At 42.1% G+C, this 10,169-nt stretch overlaps 1 protein-coding gene across 1 annotated transcript in view; it reads left to right on the top strand.

Moving 5' to 3' along the window:
- Nucleotides 1-10,169, top strand: part of oca2 (oculocutaneous albinism II) — a 659,230-nt gene that overhangs the window by 495,694 nt on the left and 153,367 nt on the right. The gene's annotated exons all lie outside the window — the stretch shown is intronic.

Genomic DNA, 10,169 nt, shown 5'->3' with positions numbered 1-10,169 from the left:
CTGCATAAAACTCATTTGGCAGGCCATCTGGACCAGGTGATTTTTTGGGTTGTAATAATTTGATTGTCCCTACAATCTCCTGCTCTGAAATAGGTGAATCCAGAGAGGATACTTGATCAGGGCTTAGGTTGGGGATAGGCAAGTGTCCAAAAAAGTTCTGCAAAAGATTAGTATTACAGCTGTTATCAGAGCTATATAATTTATTATAATAACATTGAAAGGCCTTATTTATTCCTTGCTGGTCTGTGATAATGCTGCCATCCTGAGCTGTTATCCCACCAATTGTCATTTTGGCTCTTGCTCCCCTAAGTTGTCTTGCCAGAACCTCCCCAGCTTTATCACTATGTTCATATGAATAACTTCTATTTTTCAGCAGTAAATATTCTATTGGTTGAGATGTAATTAAATTATGTTCTGCACGGAGCCTACAGCGTTCTTTATACAACTGTTGGGATGGAGCTTGTGCATTTCTGATGTCCAAGTCTGCGATTTGACTCTCGAGTTCGATTTGCTTGGACATAGAGTCCCTTTTCTTCTTAGCCACAAAGGATATTATCTGACCTCTTAAATATGCCTTAAAGGCTTCCCAGACAGTAGAAATTGAAACATCTGGGGTCATATTAATTTCTAAAAAAAGGGAGATCTGGTTCGACATAAATTTAACAAAGTTCTCATCAGACAACAGGAGGGAGTTGAACCGCCAGTACTTTCTTTGGGCCCCTACTTCAGGTATCTTAAATTCAATTGAGAGAGGAGCATGGTCAGACACCACTATGGGTTGATATTCACAGTTCTGCACGTATGATGTTAGTTTATTATCAATAAAGAAATAATCAATCCTGCTGTAGCTCCCATGGGCGTGGGAAAAAAAAGAGTATTGTCTGTCCTGAGGGTGCAAAAGACGCCAAAGATCTGATATACCATAATCTGAAAGAAAGGACTTTATATACGTTACCGATTTGGATACAATATAGCCCGGCTTAACCGAAGACCTGTCCAGCACAGGGTCAAGACATAAGTTGAAATCCCCTCCCATAATCAGCGGATGAGTATCTAAATTCGGGAGCAGCCTAAAGAGACGAGAAAAAAATTGAGGATCATCAAAATTTGGAGCATAAACATTAGCTAATGTCACATTCACATTATAAAGTTTTCCAGTTACAATAATATATCTTCCATTAGGATCAGCAACCACCACTGCAGGTGTAAATGATATATTTTTATTAATAAGTATTGCAACTCCTCTGGCTTTACCCTGAAAAGTTGAATGAAAAAGCTGCCCCACCCACCCACACTTTAAACGAATACTATCTCGGTTATTGAGATGAGTTTCTTGAAGGAACATAATTCCTGCACCTAAATTTTTCATATGTGTGAGGGCCTTTTTCCTTTTAATGGGATGATTCAGACCCTTAACATTCCAGGTAATCATTTTAAAGTTGCCTGCCATATTACTCATAATAAAAAAGAAAAAACAGAACAGAGAATGTCAAGGTATCAGGCAAATAAAGAAATACATCCTGGCTGAGCGAAAAGAAAAACATCATTTTAACAGTGACAGTAAGCCCCCCACTTCCCACCCCACCCCTTCCCAATAACCCCCTGGTAAAATAGCTGCTAGAACAAACACCACACCTAACTTCTCTAAATGTAACACCTCTATGCTACTACTACCTAAATAAATCTTCTCCCCCTCCTCGCCTTACAGGTAATATTAAACACAAATAAAACCACCAAGCCAAAGTAAAATCTTGTCATTAATAAAAAAAAATAGAAAAATGAAAAAAATTGGGCAAACACCGAACAGCCCATAACAAAAATAATGTCTATTACTTACTGAGGTGAAAATAGACCAGTTGCAACAACCTCAATAATTAAACGTTTATACATTATCTGAATCCGTTCTGTAGCTCTGCACCTCCAGAGCCATCAGTCAGGCAGAACTGTTAAAAGTTTGGATGAACTTTTCAGCATCAGACACGGAGCCAAATGTTGTGCGGGTACCGTCTGTGTTAGTAATCCAAAGTCTTGCTGGGAACATCAGCGCTGGTTTTAGACCCAGTTTATACAAGGATGACATCACCGACCTGTATTCTTTCCTTTGTTTGGCCACATCTGGAGAGTAGTCATCATACATCCTGAATGAGTTGTTTTCATACTCCAAGTTCCTTCTTTTCCGGGCTTCACGAATCGCCAGCTCCTTGTGTTGATATCGGTGGAAGCAAATTATGACAGGCCGAGGCCTGCCTGTAGGGCCCGGTTTGGGTATCAGGCTGCGATGGGCCCGGTCCAGCTCCGGCGCCGAGGGGAAGATATCATGTCCGAAAACATTCCACAGTAACTGGGAAAAGAACTTGCTTGGTTGTGGTCCTTCGATGTCCTCGGGCAGGCCAATAAGACGAACGTTACTCCTCCTGCTTCTCCCCTCCAGCTCAGTTAGCTTAGCCTTGAGTTGACCATTATCGGATCTGAGCCCCTCGCAGCATTTCTCAACTTCTTCCAAACGCACATGAAGTGACTCGGCATTGTCCTCAAGTGAAGTCAAGCGCTCGTCATGATTTCTGACAACCTCCTGGAGTCCATCCAACTTCTCGTTCACTTCTTTGAAGTCCTTTTTAAGTTCGGAGATCAGCGCTAGCTTGTGGTCAGCTAACGCGGCTATCAAATCCGCTTTGCTAATCTGAGGCTCAAATTCAGCTTTTTTCACCCGTTTTAGACATTTTGGGCGGCATTGCTACACAAAGTGTGACAAGTTCTAATAATTTAACCAAAGTTCACTGGTTAAATTGGCTCAGTAGGTGTTTAAATGAAAAGTTTGTGGGAGAGCAAAGATTCTGCTTCCTACTCCATAATCGCCCCCTAGAGGTCCCCCAACACCCTCAATTTTAAATGGATCATCAACAGTTCTCTTTTTGTTACTAAATATCATGTATTTAATTTTATCTAAATTTAATGATAATTTATTAAGTTTAAACCAAGTTTGTATTTTACCAAATTCTGTCTTCATCAATTCCAACATCCGTTTTATAACTTTACCCAAACAAAAAAAATGTGGTGTCATCTGCAAAATGACACATTTGAGGAGTCCTGATACATTCACTAAGTCATTCACATATAAAATAAATAACTTTGTCCAAGTACAGAGCCTTGAGGAACTCCACACGTGATATTGCAGAGGTCAGATCTTACACCATTTATTTGTACAAACTGTTTCCTATCTTTCAAATAGCTAGATACCCAGTCTAAATTAAGGTGATATCTGATATTAAGAAGCTCGTAAATGGTAAATGGACTGTACTTTATATAGCGCCTTTCTATCTTTTCGAGATACTCAAAGTGCTTTACACTACAATATGTGTCCTCATTTACCCATTCATACAGCACTCTACTAGATCTCTACAAAGCGAAGTGAGCAAATCATTCTAAAGAGCCTAATCAGAGTTTTATAACATCCATACACTGATGGGACTCACATCTGAGGCAATGAGGGGTTCAGTGTCTTGCCCTGAGACACTTAGAAATGTGACTGCTGGTGGATTCGAACCCCCATCTCTTGCATAAAGGACGAAAGCTCTAACCACTCAGCCACAGCTGCTCGTAAGTAGCTATGTTTAAAACTAGTGCTTATGTAATTATTTTCAGATTACATATCTAATATAGGTTTCATTCGTTCAAGGCAGTCAAATTTCTTCATAACTTTATTATTAGTAAATTTGAGAGTTACCTGATCCAATCAAACAGTTACCGGAATGCACCATGTCAAAATAAGAGAGTTCCCGGATACTGTTCCAGCAGGATCTGGCTCAGGCTCAAATTAAGCTCTGCTTAGCACATGTGTACATCATTTATGTTTTGGTCAGACCGAACTGACTCATAAATGAAACATGAAAGCAGCATTCCTTAAATAAACACATATTGTAATGCCTGCTTCATTGCAAGTTAAAACTTTAAAGAAATATGTTTCATGATCTCATCTTTTAGCATTCAGAATAACTGATGGGGATGACTCTCAGCTGCTACCATACTAATGTTTAAGATCAATATTTGTCAAATTGACTGAGTTATAGCCATTGTTGTGTATGTTAAAGTCAATTAGAGCTCTGAATAATGAATCAAAGTAACAGGTTAACTCCAAAAATTAATCAGTTTAAGTTAACAACAAAGTCCATGCTCAGTAATCCAGGTATACAATCCAAAATTTTTCAGTCAGGTCATCTGGATAGTTTCTTTGTTTGTGCTGAAATGTTTTGCCTTCGATCCGGAACACATCAGTCAAAGAAACACACAACAAAGAAACACACAAAACAAAACTGATTCTTCCCCCAACAGTTTACTCCAAAGTGGAACAAACCAGTTTTGTTGGTGCTAAGTTGGTCTTTTTGGAATGCCCCCTCCTCCATTGTTCAAATGTGGGTTGCATACCTGGATTACTGAGCATGGACTTTGTTGTTTTCAACCAGTTCGACATGACTGTCAACAAGGAAGAGGGCCAGCAATGGAGGAGGGGGTGTTCCAAAGAGACCAATTTAGCACCAACAAAACTGGTTTGTTCCACTTTGGAGTAAGCTGTTGGGGGAAGAATCAGTTTTGTGTTGTGTGTTCCTTGACTGATGAAGACTTCCGGATCAAAGGCTGTTTAGTTTCCCCAATGTAAGACTGATCACAGCCCTCCTGACACTGAACAGCATACACAACATTACTCTGTTTGTGCCGGGGGACTGGATCTTTGGGATAAACCAGTCTTTGCCGTAATGTATTTTGGGGTTTAAAAGCCACTGGGACCTTGTGTTTAGAACATAAACATCCCAGTTTCTCTGATACTCCCTCAATATATGGAATGACCACTGGTCTGGGTCTGGGTTCCTCCTTTTCACCTGTTGGCTGACAGGACTCCTGTTTGGATTTCTTCTCTACTTTCAGGAAGACCCAGTTAGAATATGCACGTCTGTACTCATCCTTTTAGTTGACAGCTCAGAACATCACATAAAGAACACCATGGACTTTGTGGATAAGGTGAGGGATGTCATCATGGAAACAGATGAAACAATGGTCTCTTTTGATGTCACATCACTCTTTACGTGCATTCCTTTTGAGGATGCAGTAGAGGTGGTCAGTTTTAGATTAAAATCAGACACCACACTGAGCAGTGTAGATGAACAGATGCTGAGATATATTCATCAATTAAAACGGATTCTTCATTTTTCTGGACTGAATATAAACGTGCATTGAATTTAATGAAATGTGGACGTGAGACGTTAATTATCTTTGACTCACCACGACAGTGGGTCATTTATTAACAGAATCAAGTTTAACACATCAAACATTTACATTAATTTGGCAAAATATGAAAATAACAACATAATTAATCAGCGAGCTGTACAATTATGATCAATTATCCACACGGCGGTGGATGAGCACTTTACACAGACATTTCTAAAAATATCTGTCAATGATTTCTACTTGATAGAAGAATTTTTAAAGATGGAAAGATGAAGTTTAGTGGGAGTGAAAGATGGATGAGGGAGAATGTGGTGTGTATGAGTGAAAAGTGTTGACAGGACGACACCCTCCATCCGACCCAGCTTTTCCTAGGTACGCTCAGTAGTGGTCTAGACTCATTTACCTCTCTGATGATGAATCAGAAGAAGAGGAGCTCCAGTTAACGCTACCTTTCAGCGTCTCCATAGGATGGCTGTGACTCGTCCGAAGTAGTGACGATATCCCATCTGACACAAGTTCACCTCAGCCAGTGGACCTCACATGAGTGGGGTTCGTCCGAGTTCCACTCAGAGGTGAAGATGTTATAATCCCATAAAACTCGGAAGAGCTCTATCATGTCAGGGTTTTCCTGTTTCCCAGCCAGACTCCAACAGAACTTCACAGAACTGAGAACTGGGCACATCACAGAACTGCCACTTCACCGAACATCTCCGAACTGCTACCACACAGAACTCTGGGAGAACTAGGAAGTACCGACATTTTAAAGGGCTCTATTCCCGGTTCATTTGGGAGTCCCTGGTTGGTCAATGTCGACCAGACAGGGGTGTGGTTTGTGACGTAAGAGGTTACTAGAAGTCAGAAAACAGCAAGAATGTTATTGGAACAGATTGAAAATGTTCCCAGACAGGAGAGAGAAATGTTTGGTCGAGTTTGGAGAAACAGGTGCCAACTCCTCTGTTTACGTCTGAGAGGACTTTAAACAAGACAGTTGTTCCAACACATGTCTGCTTCGACTCCTGACCTTGGAAAACGTACACTGCTCATTCAAAGACAGAAATCAGAAAATGCATAATTACTCTGTAACAGGCCTTAACATGAATTCTAACTTTGCATGAGGATTAAAAAATCATTACACTGTTTCACAGTTAATAAAAATTGATTAGTTCACTGCAACATCTAAAATGGTTTGAACTAAAACACTTTGGTTATCAACATTTGTAAAATAGTAATGATAATAAAAAAGAGTGTTCTTTCACTTGAATTTTCAAGAAAGAAAGTCTCAGGATGGGTGAACCTGTATTTCTGGATTCAAATCAATGAAATGACAGTTTCTGTCCCACAAGGTTCTTAAGGTCAAGGGTTTTGACCTTAGGCTTAGTTTTGACATCAGGTCAAGTTCACTACAGTCCCCCCTTTGGAAATAATCACCTGTCCATGGGGATGAATTCCAAACATGAACTTATGCCTTCAAATGTCCTTGAGCTTGATGTAATCCAGCAAGGAAAACAAAAGTCAAAAGTAATCCAGCAAGGAAAACAAAAGTCAAAAGTAATCCAGCAAGGAAAACAAAGTCAAAGGTAATTCCACAATGTTCTCGGTAATTCCATTGTAGCAATGCTTTAACCCCTTGGAAACAGAGTCTGTAATCCATTGGAAAAAGTCATATAATCCACAACGGTAAATCCACAACGATTGGAAGTGTTGATTGATCAGCATACTTAGGGGTTCCCTTGGATTGAACCGAAGATGCAGCCACTGGATGAAGATTGGAGACCAACGTCAGGATTGCAGGTCCCCTCCAGCGAAGGTCGTCGCTGGGTGGATGTCCAGTCTGTGCCGTTCTGGTTCAAATGTGACATGCAATTATGTGGTTTAAGGTGGGCTTATGAAGGGGATTTTACATAAGGCCTTAAACTATATGCACCTGGTTTGTAAGCTATTATGGTTGGGAACAGCTACAACTACCAGTTAAGGGGTGGAACATGCTGAAAAGGGTAACTACAGGGGTTTATACCTATAGAAAAGGGGTCCAAACTATTTTTCCATTTCTAACTCGGTTTAAGTTAGCTTTACATGGTAAAATATAGTTTGGTTCAATTGTCTGTTGTCTTTTAGACGAACGACTTGAGATTGGGTGTTTGGTTTCCCCATAAATGTTTTGGAAGTCTATGGCGAGACTCATCAAAAAGAATTAGCTATCCCCCCGAATAGAATTGTTCGAGTAGGTTCGGCTTAAGCGTTGTGAGACCAATGTAGATTATGGTACTTGAGGTAGCCATAATATACATTGACTCCGCAAAGATTGCAATTTAGCGAATGAACTGCATGTTGGCATGGTTAAAGGCCTCTTAGTCTCTAACATAACTACACAACAAAATTCATTCTTACCTCAGAAACAACCAAAACCAATTCAACAACGTTTCAACACCGACAAGAGTAGTGACTAAGCAACTAAAACATCGTTTCACTGCTTCACCTCACCCTGGTTGTCAGATTCAGTCACGCTGTCCCGTGTGAGTGGCTTCTTTGCAGACCCGCATACGCGAGACATAATCATATCGAGGTGCGCTGCATGGCGATCCAGGTCGACTCGGAGTGACGTGTGGCCCCGGAACAGGGATGCGAGTATCCCACACAATACGAGGGTTATTGTCATTAGCAGGGCTATGATTAACGTGTCCGCGCTTGACCACGCATAGGTAACTGGTTGGATCGGGTTCTTAATTGTGGACCTAAGGGACTTGAGAACTTGGTTTATTGGTTCCACGTCGACGACTTTGGTGCCTTCAAAACGGATCCTTCCCAGAGTTTCTGGATCTATGTCTATAGACATGTTCACCAGGCACTCTGAGTCATCCAGAGTCGCGTCCCATTGTTCCGGATCTAGGTGATAGAGCGTCAAATCACCAATGTGTATGGTTGTTCCCTGGGGAACACTGATCCACATTGTTTTGTCCGGTAACGTCAAAGGTCTATTTGCTCCAGGTTGATCGTAGGCTATGATCGCCTTTCTTTGAGGAGCGTTCACTAGCCAACGAGAGCCAATTATTTCCGCTTTTGCAGCTTTAGCCAGGTGTCGAGGCGTTACGGTCGTTGAGCACTTAGAATTTTTTTGGATAGGTGTCAACCCGCATAAGCCCGCGGTTTGATTCCAAACAAACGGCTTACTCGCGCACAGATAATGTATCTCCCGAGTGAGAACACACATCTGAAGGTTTGGAGCTAGATAAACTGAGGGGTTATCGTCGTGGTACGCAACCATCCTTGGTGTGTCAATTTGAACATGGTTTTCGCCGTGCCAATTGCCAACATTAACAACGTCCCTGAGTCTGTATATGCCATTTGAGGGAATTATCAGTAGGTTGATAATGAACGCCATTTCAAACGTTTTGTGATTGACGTAGATTGGGATTGCGCTACCGAGAGTGTAAGCCAGGTGAGCCTGTATTTGCGTGGCTCTTTCACGTGTAGCGGAGCTGAGGATGTCGTTCACCATCTGTAGAGAGACTAGATACGGTGGGATCCTACCGGTGGCTAGTGTATCTACCGATGAACTGATATCTCTAAGCATGTCAGCAAAAATCCTATCCATTAGGTGTGCAACAGCGTAATCCACTTCAACCTTAAGGGCTAACTAATTTACCGCATGTACGAGGGCTTTGATTTCTTGGGTGTGAGTATTCAGCACTAGAACAGTATCCTTTACGGTTTTAGTCACCTGTGTCAATTGTGTTAGTTGAAGGTCCATTTGCGCTCGGATCTTTGGGACCTCGCTCTCTACTTCATACACGTGTTGTTTTAGGGACGTTATACTGACAGTGTTGTATGCGGACAAACCCAGGCTAAACAGCGATCCGAGTGAGGAAGCAGCGAGTAAAAGCCCGCCGATGTCGCGCTTTTGCCTTCTATGTGTTCCACCCAACTCTTGTTGGGTGTAGGTGAACTTATGTAGTTGCTTCAGGACGTGTTGGATCTCTGCTTTAGCACCCTCTAGGGATACTGTGTACCATGGTTTGTTTAACCACTCATTTTTAATGTTAATGTGTTGTTGGATCACGGTTTGGGGGTCGAAGCGGACAAAGACCTTTCAAGTGTATAGGCGGCAATCTGTGATGAGCAGTCCCGGCTGGTCCCGCAGAGCGATGCCTGAGGTGGGCCCAAGGGTTACGATCTCGGCTTGCCCTTCTTGGGTGGCACCCAAGAGGGTGAAGATTACCAGGAGTGGTACCATCATTGTCCTATGGAAACACAAAGAGATAGGTCTTAGCTTCTTAATTGTTGGGGGTAGGACCCGCAAGTTTAAACTATGGTTAAGTTTATTATCCATTAGTTATCTTCTGCTTGGATGACCCTTATTCCCACGAGGTCAGATTTTGTGAGATCTTTGTCTCCTGAGGAGTTATTGCACGCCTTGTGTGGTTTAACCTGGTTACGATGTACCCATTTAACAGTTGGCTCTTTTTGGCCTTTACTGATTTTTATCTGATAGACAACTGGAGACAGTTTGTCTGTTATCAGATGGGGTCCAGTCCATCTGGGCATCAGTTTACGGGCGAGAGTTCCGGTGCCGGACTCTCTTCTCCCAGTTGTGGGGGCAAACGTGTAGTACCAGACCCTGTCTCCCACTTGGAGTTCCTCGTGAGAGGCCTTTTGGTCGTAGTACGCTTTGCGTCCGTCAGCTGATTTTTCCAGGTTTTTCTGTGCGAAAGCAAAAGTGTTTTTAAGGTGTTTTTCCAAGTCTTTCATGTATTGTTGTGTAGTGTAGGCTGTTGCCATGGCAGCATCGCCTGGTTGGTACAACAGGTGTAGAGGGAGAGCCATTTGTCGACCCTTCATCATCTCGAAAGGAGAGATGCCAGTCGACGTGTGTGGAGTGGCCCTTATGGCCATGAGGACCAGAGGGAGTTTCACGTCCCAGTCCTTGTGGTTTGCGGCTACGTATTTTTTCA

The sequence above is a fragment of the Nematolebias whitei genome, chromosome 3, assembly GCF_014905685.2.
Source record: "Nematolebias whitei isolate Nwh7 chromosome 3, NemWhi1, whole genome shotgun sequence".
Lineage (NCBI taxonomy): Eukaryota > Metazoa > Chordata > Actinopteri > Cyprinodontiformes > Rivulidae > Nematolebias > Nematolebias whitei.
This window is presented reverse-complemented; position numbering and strand designations above follow the sequence as displayed.